Genomic DNA, 17,293 nt, shown 5'->3' with positions numbered 1-17,293 from the left:
GATTTCAGCACAACACGTAGTGTGTTATTTTAAGATGCAGGCTGAGTCCAGGGGAGTTGGTGAGGTCAAAACTTGGCCAAAAGCAAGTACCCCTCTGTGCTCTCAACACATTTGAGTAAGCCAGAATTGTGTTGGCCTCACCACAGCCACAACCAATCACAGAGGCCTTGTCCTAACTCAAACAAATACTTGTGTAGATAGATCACCACAGATCCTGCAAGGGAGGATTATCCTTCCATATATGGAGTTCAATACAAGGCAGTCAAAACACAGATATCATGTAACACTGTTTTTTTATTTATTCATGCCACTTGAAGCTCGAATACGAAATTCAACACAAACAACTGAACCACAGTCATTTTAGTAATGTAATTAAGTGGACACAAGGTCTTAGAGAGGAAGGCATTTTCTCCCGGGACAGACTTTATCAGGAGTTTGTGTTTCCCTCTTTGGTGACATTTGTTTGGTGTAAAAGTCAGTGCCGGTCTTTGATAGCCAGACTATGAGTCAAGGTAAATCCCCAACAGCAGTAGCCACTGGGCCAGACTGGGGCCAACATTCTCCAAGATCAAAAGGCTAACTGTAGAAACATTGCTGAGGAAGGTGATATTTTTGACCTGTTTCACAGATACATGATGACAGTGTTGGAAATGTGAAATGTGCACGTGCAGGTGTGCACACATGGTGGGTGGGCTCGAATGCATGTGACTGCTGCATGTCACTTTTCCACAGTGTCGACAGAGAATTTTATTTGTATTTCATAGCTATTTGCTTTACCCCATATCCATACACACCCAGATTTAATCACCAGAAATGCAGAACTGTGGGACTGAGCCTGAAGGCATTTTGCCTCTAAATGAAATTGGATACCAGAATCATCCAGAGATTTTGATCTCCCACCACATATTGTCAGGTCTTTATTGGCCATCTCTCATTCCAGCCTCGGGCGGTAAGCTGTGTTAGTTCTCAGACTGAGGGACGTATTAAGAGCTAGGATTGCAAAACTCTGAGAAAGAATAATTTATTCAGGCACAGTTTCCACATTTCATGGTAATAAAGAAAGCGCAGATTAATCGCATGGGAATTCAGTGCTCTAGAGTAAAGAATTTATAGCAGAATTCCTTCAAAGACAATAATTAAACAGTGGAAAAATTAGGCCACATGGAGTAATTATTGCACAACACATTCCTTATTGTTGGTTCGGGACTTTAAAGGTCAAGTGTCCCCAGATCTATTAAAACAATAGGCTAGAGACCTCAATCTGATACAGCCACAATGCTCTGACACAAAGTCTGTATAAGTTTTAGTGCCAAGTTTGCACTATAGGTGGGAAATGTGATTTGCCTGATAGTCAGGCTTTGCGTCCATTTGTTAGTAGTCCATTAGTCATTTCCTGTGGGGGTCTGATTTGATTTTGCACTAAACAACTAATAATGAATTACGTGCTGACTGCTCTGACATTTCCAGTCTGCAGTGAAGCTGCTTTAGCCACTGGACAGTTAGCATGCATAAACCTTATCGGCTACTAACTTTTTACAGATAAACTAATTATTCAGTATACATGTTCTTAATGCAAGCTGAATTTACTGGATGATTATGAACAACTCTCTCTCATACTTAAATGAAAGCATAGGTCGATTTGCACTAACTTCCAAAACGACTTATATGACTGGGCCAAAAATGTCATAAATTACTGTTGTAACAGTTTTTAACACATCCTGAAACGGCTGCACTTCTGCTCCAAAACTACTTGGCCAGAATTAGGCAAAAACACAACAACACATGGTTAGGTTAAAGAAAAACATTAAGGTTTGGCATTTAATAAGTACTATGTCACATACAACACATCACATATGTCACTAGCGTAGCATGCTACACATACTAGCATACTAAATTGTTAGGAAAAGAAGTCAACCTTGGCTTTCACACACAAATGTTGGTCTCCTGGGTGAAAGTCCTGTGTTGTGCAGGACTTATACTTCTTGGCGAAACTACGCTGTGCCCTATGCCATAGCCTGACATGCACCTCCCAAGATATGTAACTACTAACACGTCACGGCAATGCAGACTTCGTGTCTATTTTTGTAAGCTGAAACCATTTCCATTTGTGGAAAGGAAGCTTTTATTTCACAGATAAGAAACAATAAATTGTGAAGACAAAAAAAGCCTCCATAAAATAGCATTTTAAGTCTTGTGTGTGTTTTATCCAGGCTTCATACGAGCAGAGGAAATCTCAGCTCGTCGCTAAGCTAATTTATACAATGTAAAATGCCGTAAGTTTGTGCTAAAAATATTAGCTTGTTGTATTCGTGAGGAAAATGTGTCCAGCAAAAGACAAATGCTTTGTCTGTGAATGCTGCAAGTTATAGTGAAGACGATTTGTGTAATGTGTTTGAAATTGTCTCTATTAAGTCATGTTGAATGCGTGTTTTCGGTGTGTTCTGAATCAACTAAACTTTAAAGCACTTCACAGAAACCCCACCGCCTACTAGTGTTTTGGAGTTGTTGCACGGACACACTACCACACAAGTATAAATGCTTACAATAGCATAGGCAACACTCTTTATTTAACCCATCCACCAGCCCTCCCACCCACCCTATAGGGGCGAACTTTGACACTTTTTATGCTACGTCATGTCACTTCTTTCTCTGCTCCTGTAATAATTACTACGACCCCTAAAGGGCACCCCCTTACAAGTAACATTAGTATGAGACATAATAAACTTCTTTCACGGTCGACCTACGTGGTCATTCTTTCTGTGAGAGTGGGCTGGTATCTGATACTTAAGAACAAGGTGTATACGGAAAGCCTTATCACTGTTAAAACACGGGCAACTCCTAAAGCAACAAGGCTATGGCCAACTTAAGTTCCCCTAACAATGGCTTTAATTGGCTCGAGTTCTTTTCCAGCCAAGGAAACCTTAAACAACTTTTCTTTCATACTTTATGCTCCTTGGCAAAAATGTACAACAAAACATGCTAATTCATTATGGCAGCCTTTTCTAAAAATGATCTAATACTCTTTAGTTTTCTGGTGAAAAGCCACTGGAATCTCTTGAAAACCGTTGAGGGCTTCCAGCCACAGCATCACTCATTATCCCCATTAGTTCTCTGTTAGTAAGTTGGAGCCTGAGAAATAACAGAACATATCATGCTTGGAATGCAACGCAGCTGGAACGGACCCTTGAAGGAATCTCCAAATGAAGCTTTTGGTTTCGGGGTCAGAGAGTCTACATGAGGACAGAGTGTATATACAGTGTGTGAAAATCTGTGTGCAAAGAACACAAATTTGTCAAGGCTCTAATCATTAATACTGTTACGGATAAAATGAATGAGCTGACTTTGCCTATGGCCAAGACTCCTTCAGAAATATTCAAACCGATCCCAAGTGGCGCTTGAACCATGTCTGAGGGAAGGTCTCTGAGCCAGGGTGAAATCCTAGGAGGGTTTTGAGACAGAAGTGCACCATCAGGTCATTCAACTTCAGAAAGGGCAGAGCATTCATTCCGCATGCTCCCACGTTTTCATCCATTAGATTTTCCACTGACGGCCAAAAGCAACAGCTAATGTTAACGTCTGACATGACCCACATCAATCAGCTATTAAATAGACTTTAACGAGACATCGTAGCGCTTTTTACAAGCAGGGAGACAGGTGAGAGGTCTGGAAGACGTCAACAACGATAAAGGCCTTACATCACCGCTGGCTCTGGTTCAGTCTTTGTTTTATTGACCCCACAGGACGATGATGATGGTAGGAGTAGTCTACCCCACACCCACTATTCAGTTCAAAAGGAGAATATTTGACACCATTAAATCACTGACTCCAACAGCTCCAGCCCATTAAGTCAGTTTAGGATATGCTGAATAGCTGAACTCTGCCTGCCCTGTGAGGAGGAGACACACTTTTAAATCACACGCTTTGGTAAGAGGACAAAGTTTGACAAGGGTTGAGCAGCCGCATACAGCTTTTAGCCAAAGTTAAGTCAGTAAGGTCATCATCTAGGCTAATAGTCCTCATATGTATGCATAGCACAACAGCTGTGGCACAAAGGCTTAGTGGAATAATGCATTTGGACTTGTTAATGAAAACTGCAGTGAGTATTTAGGTTTGGACAGCATAATATAAAGCATATAAAGCATTAATAACTTGTCTAGAGGCTACATATGAGCATCCTCACAACAGGTTGATGTACCTTTTGATTAATTCACCAGCCTTTATATGCAGCTTTACTACATTATTACCTCAACTCAGCTAATAACTCATTAGACAAGCTCATTTTCAAGGTCAACACCTGAGCTAATAGCTTATCAGCAAAGCCCAAGCCTTGAGTTTCCCAGATAATCACAACTGTTTACAGAGTCAACATTCCTTTGAATGGGAAACAAAACAATTTTAAACAGATTCAAGTGTCTCAGCTCTCTTGTAGCAGTGCATGTAAGACGTGGTAACACAGAAAACAAAGCCAATGCAGGCAAGATTACAGGAATTAATATGCGCATATCATCTTCTGACTGAAAACTCTTGACTTAATCAATAATTAATTTCTACTTTATTGGACCAAATACAAAGTGATCTCATAATACAACATAGCTTCTTGTAGTAAAATCACATTTAATGCAATACTGGACATCAAATGTTGCTGGTTATATGGCAGCATGCATATGATACTACAGTCACAAATCTCTGCCAAGCTGCATGTCTGACCACATGTATAATACATAACACATATGGTCACACAGACATACAAACAAGCATGACCACAGCACCCACAAGGTTGCTGGTGAGACATTTATGATTGTCCCTGTCTCATAGATCAAATGCCCTGACAGGAGGAGATGTCCTCTGGCTTGATATAAGATGACAGTGTCACTGTAATCTGCTCCTTTATCATCCACCATCTTGCAAAGAGCCACAGATCGAAGACTGATACAAAAATGACTCATAACTCTGATGACATTTGGTCGACCTGGCGTAGCACTGATGTCGTGTGGCATGCAACAAGTATGGCATCAAGAGAAGAACTGAAAAGCAGTCATTTTGCACTGCAATTAAAGTGTAAGCTTCTAATTCATAAACAGGCTTTTGGTAATCAAAACAAAACTTCAATCTACCCGAACTGAAACACGTTTCACCATTCATCTGGGTGACTTCTGGAGTCCAGAGGATTACTTTAATTTGTTCTGACGTCTTCCCACCTGGATGACTCAGATGACACTATACTGGCTTTTGGTGGGGTGCTATGTTATTGCCTGATAGCTGCAAAATGTTCTCGGCATAAGCCACGACCTGGAGCTGCCAACACGAATTATATCAAGACTACAGATTCAAAACAAAACATGACCGGGCTCCGGTGCTGCCTTGATTGCAGGCAGAGCTGTAGTTTTTAGACATGGCTTCCAGCCCAAACTGCACTTCATCAGGCTCCACTGACCTTCTAAAACCTGGAGTGTTTTGTTTAAGGGGCAACTACACGGCCAAATCTGTGATGCTGTGAAAGGGGAACAATGTTGTTTATCACAAAGAGTGTGACATTTGGAAAAAGTAGGATTGAACTTTGCTGAGTTGAAGACCTCAATTTGGAGATGTTCGGATCTGAAACCTTACTTCCAATCACTAAAATACACATTTTTAACTGAGTGGCAAATGTTAGCAGGAGCATTTCTGTTTATTTTGATGATTAATTCACGTGTATAGGGACAACCCTGAGCCGTATGTTGTAATAAATATCAACAGTTTACTCCCCTAGATGTAACCAAGAATACTGGACACTAAAATATGAATGTGATGCTCCACTGATTTCCAAAAACATTATTTGACTTGTCCCTCTCCATAGGTGGATCAGGGAGCAAACTTAGCCACAGAACAGCAGCCCTGAAGTGAGGAGGAATGCAGTGCCTTGTTCAAAGACACTTCAGAAGAGGGGATGCATGAAAGGCAAGGTGAGGCGGTATTTTCAATGGAATCACACAGAGAAGTGTTACAACAGTCTGCAAATCACATTTGTATGCTAAGGTCAGAGGCTTTAGTCAGAAGAACACACAAACATACACACACATGTATGACTGTAAAAAAAAATCCAATTTCAAAACCACTGTAATATGATTTCCACCTGGTGTAACACAACTGTACTTTTGCAATCCGCCCCTTGTCGAGTGTGAGCGTGTGTGCTTGTGTTTGCTCCTTAACCTCCGGGTCACACCTGTTACCTTGCTCGAACCCTGGCTCAGGGGAATAGGGAGAGGTCAAGGGTCATGGTGTCACATGACATGTCCGTCACAGATCTGTGTCAGAGCGCACACATACACATGCATTCTGTCAACTGAGAAATTACCTGTTATTTATGTCGCTGAATTTTCTTTGTGACAAACATTTGTGAGAACCATATCAGCTGAAGAACACATTTGGAATAGTTTCTGATGAGCACACACTGCCTTTAAGATTAGGTTAGAAATATCCCAACTGGTCCGACTGGATAATAGAATAAAATAAAAATGAAATAACAAAAAAATAAGCATGAATACAGTATACTGAAATTAGTTAAGATGAAAATGATGAAAACTGGGGCACCCAGTAGCTCGGTGGGTAGAGTGGGCGTCCCATGTACAAAGGTAACGTCCTTGCTGCAGCAGCCGTGGGTTTGATCCCCGCCTATAGCCCCTTGCTGCATGTCATCTTTTCTGTCTCTCTCCCCCTTTCATCCTTAATACTTTCCTATCAATTAAAGATAAAAGCCAAAAATAATAATCTTGAAAATAATGAAAACTGACTTTAATTAATTTTGAAGATCTGAATTTTCCCTTATTTCTGGGACACGTATATTTTTTTCTACCAACCACAATTAAATTATTTGGAGTTCAGGCAAAGTTTTATTCAATTTAATGGAGAGAGATGTGTAGAAAATCAAATATCACAATATTTGTTTACCAGAAACCTCAATATCAAAATTGCGACAATACTGTAAGTTTGACAATTGGTGCTTTCACAAAATACTTACACAGTGAGATTTTTGGTCAATAACCATCAGTAACCTGTATATAATGACTAAGCGGGTAACGCAAATAATAGACCAGCTGCTAAGTTAAGAAAATTACATCATGTTACTATAATGCAGCACCTAAAACCAGGAAAAGACAACACTCACAAGATTATGATATCCAAAATCTAAGACGATGTCTTGTCAACTCTTACATAACTCAGTAGTTTCCTCCCAAAATACTATTATGCCTCAGGAAAAACAACACTACTTGTAAATCCATGACTTGATATATAAAGAAAAGAAAAACACAGATTCAAAAGCAAAAATGTGGTGTGTACTAATGTCTTGAAATGGCTTATTAGATTCAAATTAATAAATTTCATGCTTTAGTTCCGTGCCCAAATTATAACTAAATGTGTTAAATGCTTTCAAAAGGCAATGATGCTATGTAATAATTACGGTCAAACATGCTGCACTAGCTCATTATTATGCTGGACCATATTTTTTTGGTTCATTTTGTTTTAATAGTGCAGACAAGCAGAGCTTTTCTGTTTTTATTCATTCAAAATTCAAAGATTAGAATTTGTTTTATTGCTAACTGGCACTAACATCCGCTTCCTATGGATATCCATTTGATGAACAAATAATGATAAGCCTCAGTTCAGGTGAAGCTCTGAGTCCCTGATCTCTCTGGCAAACAGAAACAACTATCATTCCCATTCATAATGTGTAGGGAGTAGGGATCGATTGTGAACGTCTCATTGCACTGCTATTTCACAGTATGCCTCGAGGCCAGTGAGTCATCTATGACATTCCTTTGCAGCACAAAAAAATGCCTATTATAATGGGAAAGGTAATTTATGTCGCACTCATGTGACCTCTTCTAATACCACTGAGATCAATACAGCAGTGTGATAGGCAAACAGAGAGGTGAAAGGCAAATAAAATACTTGTGACTGTTGAGCAGCTGCCCCCAAATAACTAAATGTTCTGATCATTTTGACGTATATCCTGCAACTGTCCAACTTTATCTCCATCAGTCAAAGACACTGTGGATCACAAAAGCTCTCGCAGCCCGGCTGTGAAAATAGACAGATCAAGATCAACACAAAACACTATCTTCCTGTCGCTCCCCACAAAGAATGCCAGGTATGTTCACAATTCAAAAACGTAGGAAACAATCTAACAAATATTTGTCCCGCACACTTTGGGGACAGGCATCCGCAGGGCACTTATCTGTAGGCAAATCTGAAATCTCTGCAAATCCGCCTCCCCGTCCGCTTTAAACAGGTGAAGAAGTAACAATGTCAGACTCCTGGCTTTGTTGACACTGTCAACTCAGGAGCAGTAATCAAAACAGGAGCAAGGAGCAAGTAAAAACAAGAACTGACAACTGCAGTCCCACGTGAACGCACAAAGAAGACCTCATTTACCACGAGCCCAGTGTCTGTTTTGAATGGGCTGAGATTTAGAGCTGCAATGTACTTCAACTTTCACTGGCCTGAACTTGTGACACTGAAACTGAAGAATGTGTCACTTGCACAAACACATTCCTCTTCATATAAACAGAAGAGTTTGTTGTTGTTTTTTGCAGAGGAATAAAAGATACTATGGATTTCAGCAGAAATACAACTAGGGTTTGACTGATACTGATTTTTGGAGTGTTTGTTTTTCCCCAGAAGCTGACAATATTTTGTACATCTCTCAGCCCGCATGCTCACTGAACATGAGCATGTGGGTTGGCAATCCACCTTGAGATCAGCGTCTGACCCACATGTGTAACGTGTGATTTTGAAGGTGCAATACAATATTTACAGGGCATGTTGTGCTCCCCACTGCTAATTGTCACTCAACTCTTGTACCTTGAACTTAGTCAATTCACAAATTAGCCGCTTTTTTCATAATGTATTAATAATTTTCATTTTTCAAGCAAAATGCCAAACTTTTGCTAGGGATGCTTCGATTTATCGGGTGCTATCTGTCTGCAGCCTGCGGGTAAATACGATGACAGTCACAGATGGCAGTGGATGGTGTTTTTCTGTTGTGTCACATCACCTTTGCACAGGCTAAAAAGCAGGGCTCGAGAGTAACAGTCACAAACTTAAATTAAAGAGCAGGTACAAGATGAATACAATGACTGGTTGGCAAATGGGCCCTGTGATCTCACTCCTCTCACAAACAGAGATCTTCCCCAGGATGCCTTCAGGACAAAAAGATGCAGTGAACTCACTATCGTCTCATCGGAAAATCCAGTCTATTGTTGGGTGATAACACTACATTGTGAACAACAAATCCCTGTTAAAATGGGCAGGAGGAGAGCTAGTTAATGTTAATTTTGGAGCTTGAATGAATTCAGTTGTTTGAAGGTGAAATATGTTTTTGCAGCAATATAAAACAGATATTAAAGAGGGAATTATGATATAGCAAATGGGCTATGGAAGATTTGTACTTGTTCAAAGGTAGTGTAATGAAGGGCTACATTAAAACAGCTCAGATACTTTCTGTAGTGAAAATTTCTTTGTTTTTCCTGGCATAAAAAGGCGGCATAAATAACAGCAAAAACAAAATAACCCACTATCTGCTATCTGTCAAATTGTTATTTTAAATATCGGTATCAATATCGGCCCAGAATTTCAAAATCAGTGCATCCCTAACATTCAGCTAATACAGCATTACAAATGTAGGAATTTTCAGCTCTTTTTTTTGAGATATATGATAGTAAAGAAATGCCTTTGGGTTTTGAACTGCAGGTTGAACAAAACAAGTTGTAATGATTATTTCCACAGTTTTCCCCCTGACCTGGAAAATAATTTTCTTTTCACTCCTCTTCTGAACAACAAAACTGAAATTTTAATGCTGTTCTTACATGCCGTCTGGTGCCTCCTTCAGAATAATGGGAACCAGAACTACGTTTTTAGACAATATTACGCCTCTTCGTTAAACTGACTACACAATATATTTTAGGCTATTCTTGAACCTTTAGCAGCTGTCTCAGTTAGGTGCCTCTGCACAGCTCAGCACTCACCTGAGACCACAGATGTTGACAGGTGAAAATCTCACCCCTAAAAAAAAAGTTCATATCTCTCCTACAAGCTCCAGTTTGCTAGTTTACACCTCAACTGCATTCAAAATTCAATGTCTGTCCTTACTCATCAGAGCCTCTGTGCTCAATGCTCATTAACAGGTGGCAAGTTAATTTTTGAAATAGAAAATTAAACACAGTACTGATACTGGTATATTTTATGTGTTATTTAATGCTGTAGGCTATCATTTCAATACCAATTTTAATTTACAAAGGCAAATTGATACTAATATATGAAACATGTCTCCAATAAAAAATATTACTGGTATAAAAGCGTGGTATAGACGGCTCTGTTGTGTAATACACCAGCTCACACATGCCCACTCTGGATACTGTTAATGGTTCATCATGGGAAAAATATGGGTGATCAGTTTTTGTTTGTTTGCTTTCCTAAGGGATGCACGATAACATCAGCACGTCATCGGTATCAGACGATATTGGCAGACTCGGCCAACATGCTTCTTCTCATTTTGGAGATTCATTCTTACACTGGAAAGTATTGTATTTCCTGTCTCTTTCTGGCGGGCCATCACCATAATAGTATGCATGCATAATATGATGTTAATGCCGCTACAAAAGTGACCTGATGATCACTAACATTAGGTAGGGATAAAGGCGGATATATCGACATCAGTATTGGTTATCAGTCAAATGAGTTGTTACATACTGGCATATCGTATATCGTCAAATAATCCAATATTGTGCATCCCTTTTTCCCATTTTTTCTCTAAACAGTCTCACCTGGGTCAGCCTACTGTTAAGACCTGTAGGTTGAAGACAGGTCTTTGATGGAAAAGGAGGATGAGGCAGGATGATCCCCTGCACCTGTTTACAGGTAGGGTGAGGTGAAATTCAAGGAATAAACACCTTTAAAGAGGCAACAGACAGCATCTTTTCCTAAATATATCATTATGAAAATAATGTGGGTTGCACAGGGTAGTGGCCACAGTAAAATCAGACTATCAGCGTTTACATAGGTTACTTAGTGGCTGTGCAATAAGCTTCTGCCAGGTGCTGAAATTTCGCGGAAAAAATCTGCTTTATGGCAGGAAACGCGTCATGTATTGCGACACACATCACTTTACTTTAATGCAGTCTTTACAATGAGGGGAAAAAAACACCATTTATGCTATATTATACTGCAGCGATATCCAAAATCTAATACAACATAGTCTTATATCTTGATAATGATGTAATATCTTCATACTGCCCAGCCCTAACTCCAATCAGGTTGATTTTTTTAATTACTTGGCAAATCAGTTTCACTCAGAGGGGCACTAAATATACACTTTACCGCACAGATTTCCACTTAGTGATAGTGTGATGAAAGAAATTCAGCAATTAATGTCTGACCTAGTAGGAGGGCAACAGTAAAACGTCTTTTCTTTCCACTCATCCCCATTCATTCCCTTATTAAATTAACATTTAGGGTGATATGATCATGCATCGTTACGACTCTACAGAATGAAGTTGTTGAATAATAACAGCTGATGGGAACGTAAAACTGAAATAGGAACCTTCCTGCACTGCATATGGGAATGTAGTTTGGTCAGACCACTCTGGGTTAGAGTATTAGAAATTTTGACTTGTTGGATTGGTTAAAAAAATCCCTTTAAGTCTAAAGTTGTGTTTACTGGGGGGTTGGTCACAAATACAAGAAACGTATCCAAGTGTGTATTATCTGTTGTTACTGTGGGTCTAATAACTGTCTGCCGAGTTATCATAAGACACTGGGGGAACTGAAAGACTGGGTTAATGCAATGATGGAAATAACATCTTATGAATGTATCAGGAGAAAGGGACTCATCAAAATGGAAGATAAGCCTACATAATTATGAATTTGCTATGTGGTTATGTGACCCTGTAAAGTGATGTATGAGGACATATGTGTGTGTCTTTAATATGTTTCTTTATCTACTGGAGTCCACCTCTGTGTTATAAAAACAATACCTTGTAAATAATATATGTATGCCATGTGCCTAGCCTTTCAAACCGATAAAAAACTTGAATTATGTATTTTAAAATATCTCTCTAATGAAGCCATCTCCCACTGGTTTCCTCTGAAGCACCCTGAGGTGGTCCCTGGACCCCTGTATGTAACTTAAACGCTGCCTATCCCGTTTCGTAAACACTGACAAGTTGCCTCATGGTTTGGGCTCCTAACCAAACCAGGTGTTCGCTAAACTAACTTTTTAACAAACCCAAACACAAGCAGCATCCACAGTCTGCACACACGGAGCTGTTCCCTTGTATTTCAGCCCTCAGTCAAGTTATGACAGCAGCAGCTAGTTATGTTGCAACGTTACCAAGTCAGCACGCAGTCGGTAAATAGCGCTAACATTCAGTACGGTGTAACGTACCAACGGCTAGCGAACTTCTTCGCATCCCTGGACGTTGGCTGCATGTTGTTTTACATTTAGCGCTAACTCCCAGAGCCGTTAGCTCCTTCGTGAAGACACGACATTCCCCTGCTGTACAAACTGGAACTTGGCAGCCGAAGGAAACTGACGAGACTTGTGGCTGAGACACTTTCAATTTAGGAAAAAAAAAAAACAGCCCTTAGCGAACTTTTCCGTACCTTTCTGACGAAGAGTATCTCCCCGCCGGTGCTACCACTTCCTGGCAGACATAAATCCCGGTTTTGACACCGTCGTCCTCGGCAGGAATAACGAGAATCCGAGAGTGTGTGTAGCTCAACTCTTGCCCGTGCCAGTGATTTCTCGCACACAGCTCCTCTCTGCGTGGCTCCGGTAACAGCCGCTGCAGTTTTTTCCACCAGCCTGGAGCGGGAGCGCGCGCACCGGGATACTGGGCAGGCCAGGAGAAGCGCGTGAACGCGCAATTTACAAGGCACTCCAAAGCGTCTGTGGAAATGTGGAGATCCTCTCAAAGGATTCACACTGTTTGTCATGCATTTGTAATTTAAAAATAAAATACGAGTTTGCAATTTATTTGCAGCTTTTACGAAAGTGATAGAATGTAAAAAAAAAAAAAAAAAAAGGAAGTTATTATGGGCCCCAGTGCACGCTATAATCATGGGCCCTTACGCAGTTATTCTGGATACAATTTATAGAATGGTTGAGTAGGAAAAACTAGATCATCTGTATTTTTTTTGGTTTGCCATTAACAGATACAAAATTGGACCTGATGATCAATGTTTTATTTATTTTTGCCTTTCTTTTTTTTACTCACAAAGCTAAATTAATCATGAAACTAGTCCATACTCATTGAGTGCACAGTCGCCCACATACAGTTTCACATGGTGTGTGTTTGGGATACAGGTCATAGTTTAAATAGTCAACTGAACCCATTAAGAAGAGCAAGGTATTCAGACACAGTTTTTGTGAATTTGATAGTACGATTGCTTTATTGAAAGTACAGTAGTACCATTGCCAATAGTGGGATAGTTAGTGGGCTCAAACTGTACATTAGTAGTTGAGGTAGCACGTCGAAAGATGGATAGTTAAAGTGTTTATATGTTGTATTGACTTAAAAGTGGGGCGCACTGGTAGTTCACATGGGAAACATAGATTGACCACGTCAGTGAGTAGAAAAACGTGGGACAGAGAGAATGACTGACTGACAGAATGACACACTGACAGTGATTATGTAGCCTACAGCATGCCATACCATAACTTAGTCATACCAAAAATTAGACAAAAAACAGCAACATTGGTCCACAGGGGGAGCCACAGCGATCGGTCACATTTTAGCCATTTTTAAGCATTTTTCTGTTGTTATAGGGCCACCCAGTTGTAATTAAAGTTAAATTTCTCCAGTCACCTTGAGGCGTCCTGTTCTACAAATCTACCAAGTTTAGTAAAAATCCATATGGCAGTTAGGCCTAGATAAGAAATTAGCTCTCTAGCGCCCCCATTTTGTTTGATGGGCTCAATAATGGAGGGGTCCCCTCAGATTATGTGTGGTCATATGCCTACAAAGTTGCGTGGTGATGGGTGAAACCCTTGAGATGTTATACACCTTTATGTGATGAGCCACGCCCTCCGCAATATTCATTGCCTTATAGAAGCTCAGTTTTAGTAAGTTTTCCAACTTTTGCCAAGAGGGAACTTTAGATATTGGTCCCTAGATTATGTTCACCCAGTTTCATGCAGATCACTCAAACTTCCTAGGAAGAGATAAATTTTAAGTGTTTTTCAAAAAATTCAAAATGGTGGAAAATATATATAACCGGAAGTTATGCAAATGTGTTCCTCATGAGAAGAGGCATCTCTGTGCAAAGTTTCATGTCTCTACGGCATACAGGGCATGAGATATGCCCATTCAAAGTTTGCAATTTCAATCGGTTGCTATAGCGCCCCCCTTTGGCCAATTCATGTAATAATGCTTCATTCGCATCCTCCCATGACCCTCTACCACTGTGCCAAATTTCACATGGATTGACCAAGTCAGTGATGAGGAAAACGTGGAACAGACACACAGACACACAGAGTTTTCGTCATTATATAGTAAGACATCATCCATCTTTATTGGCGTCTGTAATGAAATTCAACTTTAGACCAAGTCTCCTAAATGAATTACCTCCAGATGTGCAGAAGACCTCTATAGATTAGGTACAGTAGGTAGGTAATTGCTTTTCCAGCCTTATTATATCTTTTAATCTTCTATTTTGTGCCTTTTTTGTTTGTTTCTTGTCTTTGTGTTTTGTATCTCTGGTGTTCTGTTCACTGCATCCTGGAAGATCATAAGTATTTGACATTTGCCTTGTTGTGTTTGTACATTACCTGTCCGAATGGTTGAATAAAAAAGTTTTTAAAACATTATGACAGGCCCTAGTGCACGCTATCCTGCACATATCCTCTCATCACATGATCAGAAACTTGACACTGGATGACATCAACGTACATATTATACAACAATCACCGCTGCATAACTGCATATAAGGAAAAAAAACAATATAGAAAATAAGAAATTATTCATTTAATTTAACAATTTTAATAGCTGATTTATTGTTACAGAATATTTGATTTATAGAATAGGTGATTTACATTCACAGAATAAACATATAATTTTGTGATAGATGCGACTATTTTACAGAAAAGAAAGAATAAACATAACAGAGATGGGTTTGCTTTTTTCAGGGGCATATACTGTATAGCATATGGCACTGTTTTTAATTTAGTGATTGTTCCTCTTTGAACACAGGCATATTTTCAAGGTGGCAATCACTCATTAGGGCCCATTCTCCACCCACGCATTGATGGAGGGCCCACTTTCTCAGTGGCATGGATGCCTGCAATAATTATGTTCATTCTGAATATAAGCAATGGTACCCACATTTTCATTTGAACCAAAATATTATCATTACTTATTAGAACATTTTACAACTTCTCCCATTTGGAGAAAAAAAGAGAGATGCAGGTTGTCGGCCATATGACCTGGCATGATTTTGATATGACTAAAGCAGATTTCAGGAGGACACATTCACTGGACACCAGCCATTTCTGTGGGCTGGTCTGTGAGTAGGCAAGATGATATTTGAAGTACACTTTGCTGATAATACTCAGCAGATTTGACTGAAGGACTTTTACTGGTAATGGAGTATGTTAACATTGTGGTACTGCTACTTCTACTCAAGTAAAGGATTTGAATATTTCATCCATCACTGACAATGACTATGTCAGTTTATTTGCACTGCAGCCTATAATATGCATCACTATTCTATTCTCGGGTGTTACAAACAGTAATTTGTGCTGCTGTGGTATTTGTTCATTACAGTTTTCTTCCCATTAATGCCTGTAAAGAAAAGCCACGTTCACTGATGATAAATTATGAAACCACATCTCAAAGCAAATGTGATTTCAAGTAGTTCTGATTATTCAAACCCATATTTGTGTGCAAAAGACAGCTGACATCAGGAGGAAGCAAACAGCTGTGCAGTACAAAGCCACAGTGAGTGTGTGTGCATGTTACAGTTATTGGGAAGTGTTGAGAGCAGCCACTGTGTCTTTTACTGACATGACGCTTCTCATAAAGGATAATGACTTCTGGAGAGGAAATCCCCTCCTTTCCTGCTGCCTTCAGGTGCTGTTGGAAATATTCTAATCATAATTAAAAGCCAAGTTCACATGAAAAAAGTAAAGGTAAGTCGCAGAGTAACAGTACATTTTCTGAGGATAATGTTTAGTTTAGGATACCACCAGCAAACCACACATTTAGTTTTGATGTTAATGATTTGCAGCTCAGATCACATTCAGTGTGTGGAGGCTTCTCAGGACAGTCTTTTCCCGGTCTTTTCCTCAAGTAAAGCAGGTAATAAGTTGTATTTTTAAGCAGCAGCCACAACAGCTTGACATTTAAGACTTCAGAACTTGTATAAAGGAGCTTATGAGGAGAACCTGAAGGCAACATGCATTTGAGAAGAGGAGGAGGAGCTGAGCCAGAGGTTGACATGTGGGAATGACTCAAGTTTTTTACACATTCCAAGCATTGTTTCCTCCTCCTCCCTGCCTCAGTCCCAGGCACCGAGGCCAAGGATTTTCCAGGGCCGGGGGAGATGGAGAGGATGATGGATCAAGGAAGAGGAAGGATGACTCGCATTTTCCGCTTTTTTCTTTTTGAGAGTGATTCTCTCATTCTTCAGCTGAATAAATAGGACTTAGAGGGGTATTGTTGTACACTTTTCAGATGTCTCTCTGCATCCCTCACCTGCAGGAGAGTGCCATGCTTGTCTTTATGATTTAACAAGGGAGCAGGAGATGAAGATAGAGGAGACAGTGAAACTGGCCCCTTGGAAATTGCTCACTTTATGAAGTCTACTCTTGCATTATATGCTGGTGCAGTTAATCCAAAAACCCCTTCCCTTAGTGTTTAAGGGTATTAAGATAGCGGGGATAAAAGTTGTTATAAAGTCAAGGTAAAGTCAAAGGAACTTGCTTGAGAAATATTAATACACAGTTTTGATCAGATACTATTTTGACAAGATTGCAAATCGTCACGGTTGTTTTTTTCTGACACATCACAGAAAATTTGTACATGAAGAGAAGATTTTAATAAAAGTGCCTGAGTAACTTGACTTTTGTTGTGACAAGATCACTTTCAATGCCTTCACATCCATTTTCATCCACTTATCTGGGGCAGGGTTCTGTTCTGGGTCTGCCCTGGGGCCTCCTACCAGTGGGACGTGCCCGAAACACCTCCAGCAGGAGGCGCCCAGGAGGATCCTGATCAGATGCCCAAACCACCTCAACTGACCCCTTTCAATGCCAAGG

The 17,293-nt window shown here is 39.9% G+C and overlaps 1 protein-coding gene across 1 annotated transcript in view; it reads right to left on the bottom strand.

The window, feature by feature from the left end:
* Positions 1–12,841, bottom strand: part of peak1 (pseudopodium-enriched atypical kinase 1) — a 150,539-nt gene extending 137,698 nt beyond the window's left edge. Inside the window, exon 1 of the mRNA XM_049573550.1 lies at positions 12,640–12,841. The gene's annotated coding sequence lies outside the window, so the exon portion shown is untranslated. The remainder of the gene's footprint in view (positions 1–12,639) is intronic.
* Between the last annotated feature and the right edge of the window lie 4,452 nt (positions 12,842–17,293).

This window comes from Epinephelus fuscoguttatus, linkage group LG4 (genome assembly GCF_011397635.1).
Source record: "Epinephelus fuscoguttatus linkage group LG4, E.fuscoguttatus.final_Chr_v1".
NCBI lineage: Eukaryota > Metazoa > Chordata > Actinopteri > Perciformes > Serranidae > Epinephelus > Epinephelus fuscoguttatus.
This window is presented reverse-complemented; position numbering and strand designations above follow the sequence as displayed.